Genomic DNA, 9,831 nt, shown 5'->3' on the forward strand with positions numbered 1-9,831 from the left:
ATTAGGTTTCTAGCACCGCTGTAACCGAGCGTCCCAAACAGGGTGGCCTGAGACAGCAGAAGGGTATTGTCTCATGGTTCTGGAGGCTAGAGGTTCAAAACTGAGCCCTTCCTTGCCTCTTCCAGCTTCTGGGGGTGGCCTTGGCGGTCCCTGGCGCGTGGCTCCCGTTGTGTTGCAAGTGGACCCACCCGCCCCAGATAATCCAGAAGATTCTCCCCGTCTCCACAACTTTTACCGATCTTATCTTTTTATTTAAAAATGTTTAATGTTAATTTTTGTGAGAGAGATAGAGAGACAGAGTGCGGGCAGGGGAGGGGCAGAGAGAGAGAGGGAGACACAGAATCGGAAGCAGGCTGTCCAGACTCTGAGCTGTCAGCACAGAGTCTGACGTGGAGCTCAAACTCACAAACAGTGAGAGCATGACCTGAGCCAAAGTCGGATGCTTAACCCACTGAGCCACCCAAACGCCCCCACAACCTTAATTTAAACATAGCCACACATTCCTTTTTTGCCATGGAGAGTAACATTCATGGATCCCAGGGATTAGGATGTAGCTATTTCTCGGGGGTCAGGATTCTGCGAACCATACAGCCCTCTCTCTGAGCTCTAGGCTTGGGTGGCCGAAGGCCTCCTGGATGCCCCCTCCCTGGATGCTCAATGCGTTATTTTTAGTATAAGTATATCCCAAGTGTTACATGGGATATACTTATACTTTTTACCAAAAAAAATTTTGTTTTTCAAAATTCAAATTTAACTAGTCATCCTGTGTTTTTTCCTGGCAACGCAACTACGAAGTTAAAATTGTTACGGGGCGCCTGGGTGGCTCAGTCGGTCAAGCGCCCAGCTCCCCGATTCCGGCTCGGGTCACGATCTCGCGGCGGTGAGATCGAGCCCCCGGTCGGGTTCCGCGCTCAGCCTGGCGCCTGCTTGGGATTCTCTCTCCCTCCCTCCCTGCCACTGCTCCTGTGTGCATGCTCTCTCTCTTTCTCTCAAAAAAAATTTGTTAGAAATAAAACTTTCTGTCTTGTCACGTCCCCTGCCGTTCGCCATCCCTTCCCACCAGATGGAGCCCTGGTCACGTTGATTATCACCTTAGCCTGTCTCCTTAGGAGAGGCGACCTCTAGCATGGCCTCCTGGTATTCGCACGATCCTGGGGTCTATGCCCCTGTGAGTGTAGGCTGGACCTGGTGACAGGCTTCTAACAAATAAATGGCGAAAGGGACGGGATGCCCCTTCAGGGATTAGGTTACAAAAAGACTGACTTCTGTCCTGGCCACACTCCCTGTCTTGCGGGGCCTGGCTGTCATATTGGGAGCTGCTGGATGGACAGGCCCAGGGGCGGGGACTCATGTCTGTCCCCAACAGCCTGTGAGCCCCTGAGGCCTGCCCACGGCCAGGTGAGTGAGCTGGGAAGCAGTCTTCCGCCTCGAGATGACAGCAGCCTTTAAAAAAAAATTTTTTTTTTTAATGTTTATTTATTTTTGGAAGGGGGGCGGGTAGGGGCACAGAGCGAGGGAGACACAGAATCGGAAGCAGGCTCCAGGCTCCGAGCCGTCAGCACAGAGCCCGACGCGGGCCTCGAACCCATGGACCGCGAGATTATGACCTGAGCCAAAGTCGGCCGCTCAACCAACTGAGCCACCCAGGTGCCCCTGTTTTATTCATTTTTGAAAGAGAGAGGGAGAGAGACAAAGGATGAGCGGCGGGGAGTGGGGGGAGGCAGAGAGAGAGAAGGAGACACAGAATCCACGAAGCAGGCTCCAGGCTCTGAGCGGTCAGCCCAGAGCCCAACGCGGGCCTCGAACCCACGGACTGTGAGATCACGACCCGAGCCGAAGTCGGACGCTTCACCAGCCCAGCCACCGGGCACCCCAGCCAAGTCCTCAGCTCCGTCCCTCCTACATGAACGCCCTTGACATTGGACACATCAGGATGAGTGGGAGAAACACTGTTCCGTAGAAACTTCCCTTCTGACGGAAGGAACGATCAGAGGAAGGGTGGCTATTTTGGGGTCCAGAGACAACAAATCTAGAAGAGCCTTGGGCTCTTATTTCAACGTGCTCGTGGAAGGGAAGTGATCCTTTCCTGATGTGACGGAGAAGACCCACGACGATTTATTCTTTAAAAAATTGAGGCCGGTTAACCTCGTCGTCACCATGGCAACAAACAGCCAAGGGAGACAGCCAACCAGAAACGTAGGCTGCCTTGGGGGGCCGTTCTTCTTCGGCTATTGCAACAATTTCTAAGAGACTCTCCCAGGCTCTTGTTCAAATTCTTTCCAAGGACAGGCTTCAGTGAACAAGGGAACCGGCGAGGTTGGTAACGGAGGCTACTGGCTGCACAGGAAAACCAGATAGATGCTTGGGGAATGGTTTCAATCTGTCACCTTCTTGAAGCGGATTCTTTTTTTTTTTTTTTTCCCTCCCCCCCCCCCTCCGGAAGCTGATTCTGTAGATGGATTTTATGATGCAAAATAGTATCTCTCCCACTGCCACTGCGGGAGAGAAAGAATATCTCCATCTCTCTCTCTCTTTCTCTCTCAATGTTTAAAAATTATTCTTGCAGTGGGCATGAGGTCACGTCCGTCACCGATAGTGTTGATTGGCTGATCTAACAGCCACGAACAACTCCTCTCCCATTTACCACCTCATACCAAAGTGGTGAAAAAAGCCAGCTCTCCTGTTTCCTAGACTCCTTTGTAGGGGCAGGTAGGCAGTGACCCAGTTCTGGCCAATGAGTGTGCTGGCCGCTTTGGGGAAATAGGTTTGTGACTGGATAAAAGAGGAGAATCAGGATAGGAGAGGGCTGTCACCACCCCACCTATCCATTTTTTTCCCTGTTGTGGGAGAAGGTGATGTCCGGAGCTCAGCAGCCATGTTGTGACCGAGAGGCAATAAACTGGAAGGCAAAGAGCAACAATTGGAGGAATAGAACAATTCTGGGTTCTCAATAACATACTTGACCTGCTAACTAAACCCAGAAGCCTCTTTCCTCCAAAGCTGTAATTAAGAAACTAAGAAATATCTTTATATCTTTATGCCTGCTATCAGTTTGGTTTTCTCTGATTTGTAACCAAAACATCCCTAGCTGACCCGTGCTCACACTCGAGCAGGGCTCCCAAACTCAAATATCCCGAGAGAGACCAGGCAGCTGATGTGAGGGAGAGAAGTGGGCCGAACAGGGACTCTAGGCGCCTCTAGATTTTGTTCAAGTAGAAGAGAGAACTTCTTTGGGGGTGCCTGGGTGGCTCAGTCGGTTAAGCATCTGACTTTAGCTCAGGTCACGATCTCCCTGTTTGTGAGTTTGAGCCCTACTTTGGCCTCTGCACTGTCAGCACAGAGCCCACTTTGGATCCTCGGTCTTCCTCTCTCGCTGTTCCTCCCCACTTGTGCGCATTCTCTCTCTCTCTCTAAAAAATAAACATTGAAAGAAAGAAGGAAAGAAAGAAAGAAGGGAAGAAGGAAAGAAAGAAGGAAAGAAGGAGAGAAAGAAAGAATGAAAGAAAGAAAGAAAGAAAAAGAAAAAAGGAAAGGAAAGGAAAGGAAAGGAAAGGAAAGGAAAGGAAAGGAAGAAAGAAAGAAAGAAAGAAAGAAAGAAAGAAAGAAAGAAAGAAAGAAAGAAAGCTTTTTTGACCTTAATCAGCCTCACTCTGGTCAGGGGGTAGTCAAGCGACTCAGTACTGGCCAAAGGTATATAAAAGGAGGTCTGCCGAGGAATTCTGGGAGAAGGTGTTCCCACCCTTAACGAAGAGAAATGTCCTGCTTTCTGCGGTCCCCTGCTTCCTGTCTTTGAACACGGTGTGTGATGTGATGTCTGGAGCTGCTGCAGCTATCTTGTGACTCTCCTCTTGTGAGGAGAGGCCAGGAGAATCACAGACTCTGAAACTGACATTGTTGGGCTGCTAATTCAAACCCCAGCAACTTCCACTGCTTGGCTTTCTTGCCTGTGTGTGAGCCACTATATGCTGAAGATCCTGTGACTCGTCCCAGAAAATCTCTTTGATGGTGCACTGGGCTTCCTTTTTTGCCCTGTAATGATACTCCGCTGTAATTTCACTGCCTGTCTCACTGTTCCCTAGATCTAGACAGGGCAGAAACTGCAGATTCCTGCACAGGCAGAAGGTGCTTTCCAGAAAAGAAGGAATTTGCCCGTGAGGCCATTACAGACCTTTTACCACTTACCCCCAAGCCAAATCCTAATGCAGGAGCCCGCGCTGGGATGGAGAATTGGAGAAAAATCAGCTAGCCCGTTGCTTTCGCGGGAACTTCTGAGGGAGCCACGTGTCCCCCGCTGCACGTGTGGCTTTCATTTTCATGAGTTAGGCAGAAGATGAACCAGGAATGGTCAGGATCTCCGTGCCGCTTTCAGACTCTGCCCACACACTCTCGGATGCCCTTCCCTTCCAGAGGTGGAGCTCACGTCTACTCCCCGTGAGTGAGGTCTGGACACAGAGGCTCACTTTCAACAAACGGAAAATGGCAGGAGCGGCTGCGTGTGGCTTCTGAGGCATTGTATGAGAAGGCATCGAGGCCTCCGTGCTCTCCCTCTGCCAACGCGCGTTCTGGGGGAAGCCGACTGCCGCGTCAGTCCCACAGGGAGGCCTCCGTGAGGAGAGGCACTGGCTGTCCAGCCAACAGCCACGGGGAGTGAGCCATCCGGGAAGCACGCCCTCCGGCCCCGGACAAGCCTTCGGATGACAGCGGCCCCACGCCGACATCCTGACTGCACATTCAGGACAGACCTCGAGCCAGAAGCACCCAGAGGCACCTCCCAGATTCCTGACCCTCAGAAAATGTGAGATAGGAACCCACATTGTTGCTTTACGCTGCTAGGCTTGGGGACAATTTCCAGCCCAGCAATAGGTGACCCGTACAGACTCTTCGTGGTTCCCCGTGCTGGTTCCGGGGAATACGCTCTGTTAATTTCTTGGGTATCACTTAGGGGGATAGAGTATCTGTTATCCCCCTTGTTTTATGATTTTCCCTTCATCCCTAATCACGTCCAAAGATTCCATACCTGTGCTTCATGAACGCTGTAGCAACAGAACTCGGAATCGGAGTCGGTGGTGGCTGAAGAAGCCATAAAGCCCAGCGAGGAACCTTGGCATTGACAGGACGGATCCGAGACACGTGTCTCCCTGCGTGGCCTTCACCCACAGTGAATACAGTGGGGGCCCAGACCCCAAAAGAGGGGGCCGGGGAGGAGATGAGGAGGTGCCCCGTCCCCACTGCAAGTCCTGGGGCCACAGCTGGAGAAAGAGAGAGAAGGAGGATGCAGTTTGAAACAGAATTGGATGGGGGTGCCTGGGAGGCTCAGTCAGTCGAGCGGCCGACTTCGGCTCAGGTCACGATCTCACGGTTCGGGAGTTCGAGCCCCGCCTGGGGCTCTGTGCTGACGGCTCGGAGCCTGGAGCCTGCTTCGGATTCTGTGTCTCCCTCTCTCTCTGCCCCTCCCCCGCTTACACACACACACACACACACACACACACACACACACTCTCTCTCTCTCTCTCTCTCTCCCTCTCTCGAAAATTAAATGAATGTCAAAAAAAATTTTTTTTCATTTTAAAAAATAAACAGGATTGGAGGGACTTTTCTCCCACCAAATGTGATTGGGCTGGGCCCAAGAAGCCATTGAGGGATGGGAAAGGAAGATTGTAGGTGGTCCATACAGGTGCGGACACAAAATGAAAAGGTTTCGTGTCTCCCCACTCTGCACCCACTCGATTTCAGAGTTCTCAGTTACATCAGTGTGTCCAGCCTGGAGCTGGGGAAACCCATTTCCAACCGGCTTCCTCGGCCGGTCCCTGTTGGCGGGGGGACCAGGTCTTTCTGCTCTCTCTCCTTCGTCCAGAGAAGATGGCTGGAGGCAGAAATGACACAAAAATACTTAAAACCCACATGGCCAGCACCCAGCCATCAGAGGGTCGCTGGCTAGAATCCCCGCTAGAGCACAGACCAAGGACCAGGGGGCCAAGTGGGTTATCAGCCTTGAACGTGGGGCCCTCTTATCTCCAAATTACAAACGCGTCCCTGCTCTGGGCCTGAGAAGCCTGGGTGTGGACAAGGCTTGTACTGGGTGAGGCGACCCGGGGCGGGGAGTGGTGGGTGTGTGGGGGGGGAACAGGATGCAGATCGGTGACAGGGCAGTCCCAGGGTGGTGGCCCAACCTCAGACACTCCCCTCCCCATTCGTCCAGAGCATATTGAAACCAGACCAGAAGGCTCCATTCGCTTTACTGAGGGGCCCCAGGGGACAGGGGCTCCAAGGAGAAGAGCCCAGAGATGCTCCGCCCTCCTGCCCCACCCCCAGGCGGCTGCAGAGGCCACTCAGACCAGGGCCATGGCTCCCAGGGAGGACGGGCTTCCTCCCCAGCCCCAGGGCATCCTGACTGCTGCCAGGTGATCTCAGGGACTGTCCCATGGAGGTCCCTGCAGCCCTGAAGGAGACTCCTTCCCGTGTAACGGAAGCATTCTGGTGTCCCGAGGTGGGGGTAGGACAGTGCAGTCCGGCCGTGGGGACACCCCCAGCCCCCTGTGCCTTCCTGGAGACGTGGAGGGAGGGCCCTCCTGGCACGATGGGCCCGTCACCGCCTGGGGACGGGAACTCTGGCCCAGGCACACACGCAGCCCCAGGACGAGGGGACGAGAAACAGCAGCCAGCCTAGAACGAGGGTCCACCTCCCCACCCAGACACCGCCGGGCACCGAAGCAGCTACGCAGGGACAGCAGGTGCTGACCGGACAGCGCGGAGCCAAGAGCCTGGGGGATCAGGGCTGGGCTGCAGCTCCCTCCTGGGGACATTCCTTCCTCTCAACACAAGACCCTGGGCGGCTCCTGCACTGGCTGGACTGGCCCTGCCCCCTCAGGCGCCCCCTCAGGGTCCTTCCCGTGTTTAATTCACTCAGAGGGAGAAACGGGGACCCTTCATCCTCTTAAGCCGGGGCTGCAAGGCCAGCGCCTAGGGGTCGGTCAGCCCACGGGACCCGAGGAAGGGGACAGCTGTAGGGAAAACGGGGATGGGGGGTGAGGGGACCCCAGGCCTGTTGGAAGTGCGCTGCCCTCACTGCCACGGACAGAAGCCAGAAATCGGGATTTTATGTGATCTACCCAGAGGTGCAAATTTTGGCCAATAATTGAGATGTCTGGGAATCCCTGGGCGGCCTGAGTGGCAGATTCAGCCTGGGACATTGGCAGGTGGCCGGCCTTGGCCTGGAGGAGCTGGGTCCTTTGTCTCAGCTGTGGCTGAGGGGGGCAGGGCTGCTGCGCTTTCCCTTGCTTCCTCCTCCTCCTCCCCTGCCCCCACCCTTCCCACCTCTCCTCTCTCCTCTTCTCCCACGGGACCTCTCCCCTCCCCTAGGGGCTGCCCCCTCTGCCCCTCACATTCTTCTTTCTGGAATGATCTCCTCCTCCAAGCAGGGAGGATCAGCCTTCAGGCCTCGGCTACACGTGGGGAGAGTGGGTGTCAACCCACTGCCCAGCTGGGTGGCGGGGGCTCCATCCCAGATCCCAGGCCCCGTGAGACTGGCTGGAGTGGGGGGACAGTGGCCCACAGACGCTGGCCAGAAGCAGGTCTCCGGAACCATGGGGGCCTCCGGAGAGCCAGAAGGAACTCTCTGGCATGGCTGGCCTCCCCACTGCCCCATGTCCCCCCACTGCCATCTCCCCCCCATGCTAACCGGGTGCCACCTGGGTGGCCCGAGACACCGGCCCATCACCTGGGGCTGCTGCCTTCCGGAGGGGCCGAATCTCTCTCCTTCTTCCCTGGGGATCGTCCCGCCACCTGCAAAGGAGGGACAGAGAGGGACCCGGGAGGCCGGCGGCGGGTGGCTCAGCAGAGCGCGGGTCCCAGGGTGAAGCCGGGAGGCCGCCTCTGTCGCAGGGCGTCGGGGGAGGGGGTTGCCGGATGGGGGGGGGGTGAGGCCGCGCGTCTCCGGGTTCCCCTAGCGGCACTGGGGGGCAGCCTCTGGCCGCCACGACCCTTCTCACTACTGGCCGACTTGGAGGCCGGGGTGGGGGAGGGTGAGCAGCTGACCCCTGGCCTCGCCGGCCTCCGCAAGGGCCCCGGCGCCCCTTCTTTTCCCGGTTCACCGCCTTCCCCTCGGGAGCGACGTCAGCCCCACCCCACCCCACCCCCACCCTGCCGCGGCCTCCGCCTCCGCCTCCCCTGCCCCCACCCCGGCTCCTGCCCAAGCCCGACGTGGCGGCGCCCGCTTGCCCCCCGGCCTCCTGGACGCCCCGGCCTCGGGCCCCGACTCCCCGCTCCCCGCGGCCTCCGGCGCCGCCTCCGAGCCCGCGCCCGGCTCGCCTCCCGCGCGCCCGCACCTCCCGCCTTCCCAGGCGCCTTCCTTGGCGTCGCTCGTCAGCCCCGCCGGGTCCCCGCGCCCGTGGAGAGGGGCTCGGGCTCGGCCAGGCTGGAAATGCGCTCCCGGCGGCTCCCGCGGCCTTCCGCAGGACCACGGCGTCCACCCGGCGGCCCGCCTCGTCCACCTTCTCGCGGGCTCCCCGAGTGTCCCTGCGCGGGACGGGCAAGACCGCGGGGAGGGCCTCTGTCTGGCCTCGCTTGTCGCTCCAGCCCAGTGACTCCATCACCCAAGCGACTTTCAGCATCTCCCCTCCCCGCCACGGGCCCACGGGTCCGCACAGGCCGCGATGGCCACAAACTCGGGACTGTCCACCCTCTCGTCTCCTGCCTCCCCGCTTCGCTGTGACTGGCTTTCGGGAGCGTCGCTGTCCCTGGGCTCCTGCTGCCACGTGTCTCTCACCGCCAGCAGGGCCGCTAAAGCCGGGCCGCGCCCCCCTGGGCGCCGGGCTTCTCTGCTGTGGAGGCTGAGGGCCTCGCCCCCCGGGGCTCTGCCTCCCCCCGCTCCTGCTTGGCTTTGTCCGTCCGGTCACCAGGGCCAAGAACTCGCGGGGACCCGCTCCTCCGCCCGCGTCGCTCTGCAGGGTCCACTCCTTCTTCCTGAGCTCCTGGCGGCCTCCTGGAGCGCTCAGGTCGTCCTGGGCTAGCTCCAGGATCACCATCCCCAGAGAGTCGTCGGACTCCCGCCTGGCTCTCTCTCCTGGCCCTGCTGGGCCCACCTACCTGTTGCCTCTGGCTGTGTTTCTGCGAGCCCGGTGGCCCTTCCCTGGGGGGAGCCGGCCTTCCTGGGGGCGGGCCCTGAGCCCTGGGCCTGGGTCTCCCAAGCCAAGCGGGAGAGGGGGGCGTGTCCCCGGGGCCTGCAGCGCCTGCGGCCTGCCTCCGAGGGCCCCTCATCCAGCAGCAGGCCTTTCATCTGCCTCAGGACCCTTGTGTTCTCCGAGGGGTCGTGACACAGAACCCTCTGGACGCCGCCCTTGCCCGGGATCTGTCTGGGCATGGAGGCGTGATTTATGGCCTCCGCAAACTCCACCGGGTGGCCTCGGCCTTCTGGTCCCTCCCGGCCCTAGTATTGCACAGCCTGCACGTGCCGGGGTGGGGGTGGGGGGGCAGGAAGGCCGGCTGCAAGACGGCTTCAACGGCCGCCTCCTCCAGGCCCTCCGGGATGCCGGTGACCAGTAGGGCCCCGTGCATGTCCACGCGCAGCCCCCTGCCCCAGTGGCGCAAAGCCTGGTGGCCATGGTGCCTCCTGCCCACGGGCACAGATCGCCGGGCGGGGGGAAGCCCGCAGCGGACTCGGGCTGGGGCGCCCTGTGCAAATCCGGCCCTGGAACAGCGCTGCAGGCCTTGGGGTTCAGGTTCCAGCGAATGTGGCAAGGCTGAGAACTGGGGGTCTCGGGGCTCCCTCTGCCTCTAGCCGGCTGATGCGGCGGCCTTTCTGACACCCCCTCTCCTGGGCTGTTGGAGGCTCCG

At 58.7% G+C, this 9,831-nt stretch overlaps 1 long non-coding RNA gene across 1 annotated transcript; it reads right to left on the reverse strand.

Annotated features, from left to right (window-relative positions):
- Positions 1–2,440: 2,440 nt before the first annotated feature.
- Positions 2,441–8,076, reverse strand: LOC123382336. Its single transcript, XR_006590563.1, has 4 exons — positions 7,718–8,076; positions 5,018–5,249; positions 4,183–4,442; positions 2,441–2,899 (listed from the first exon to the last, which is right to left on the reverse strand). It is a non-coding gene; the product is annotated as an uncharacterized LOC123382336 (long non-coding RNA).
- Positions 8,077–9,831: the final 1,755 nt, after the last annotated feature.

This window comes from Felis catus, chromosome E2, assembly GCF_018350175.1.
Source record: "Felis catus isolate Fca126 chromosome E2, F.catus_Fca126_mat1.0, whole genome shotgun sequence".
Taxonomy (NCBI): domain Eukaryota; kingdom Metazoa; phylum Chordata; class Mammalia; order Carnivora; family Felidae; genus Felis; species Felis catus.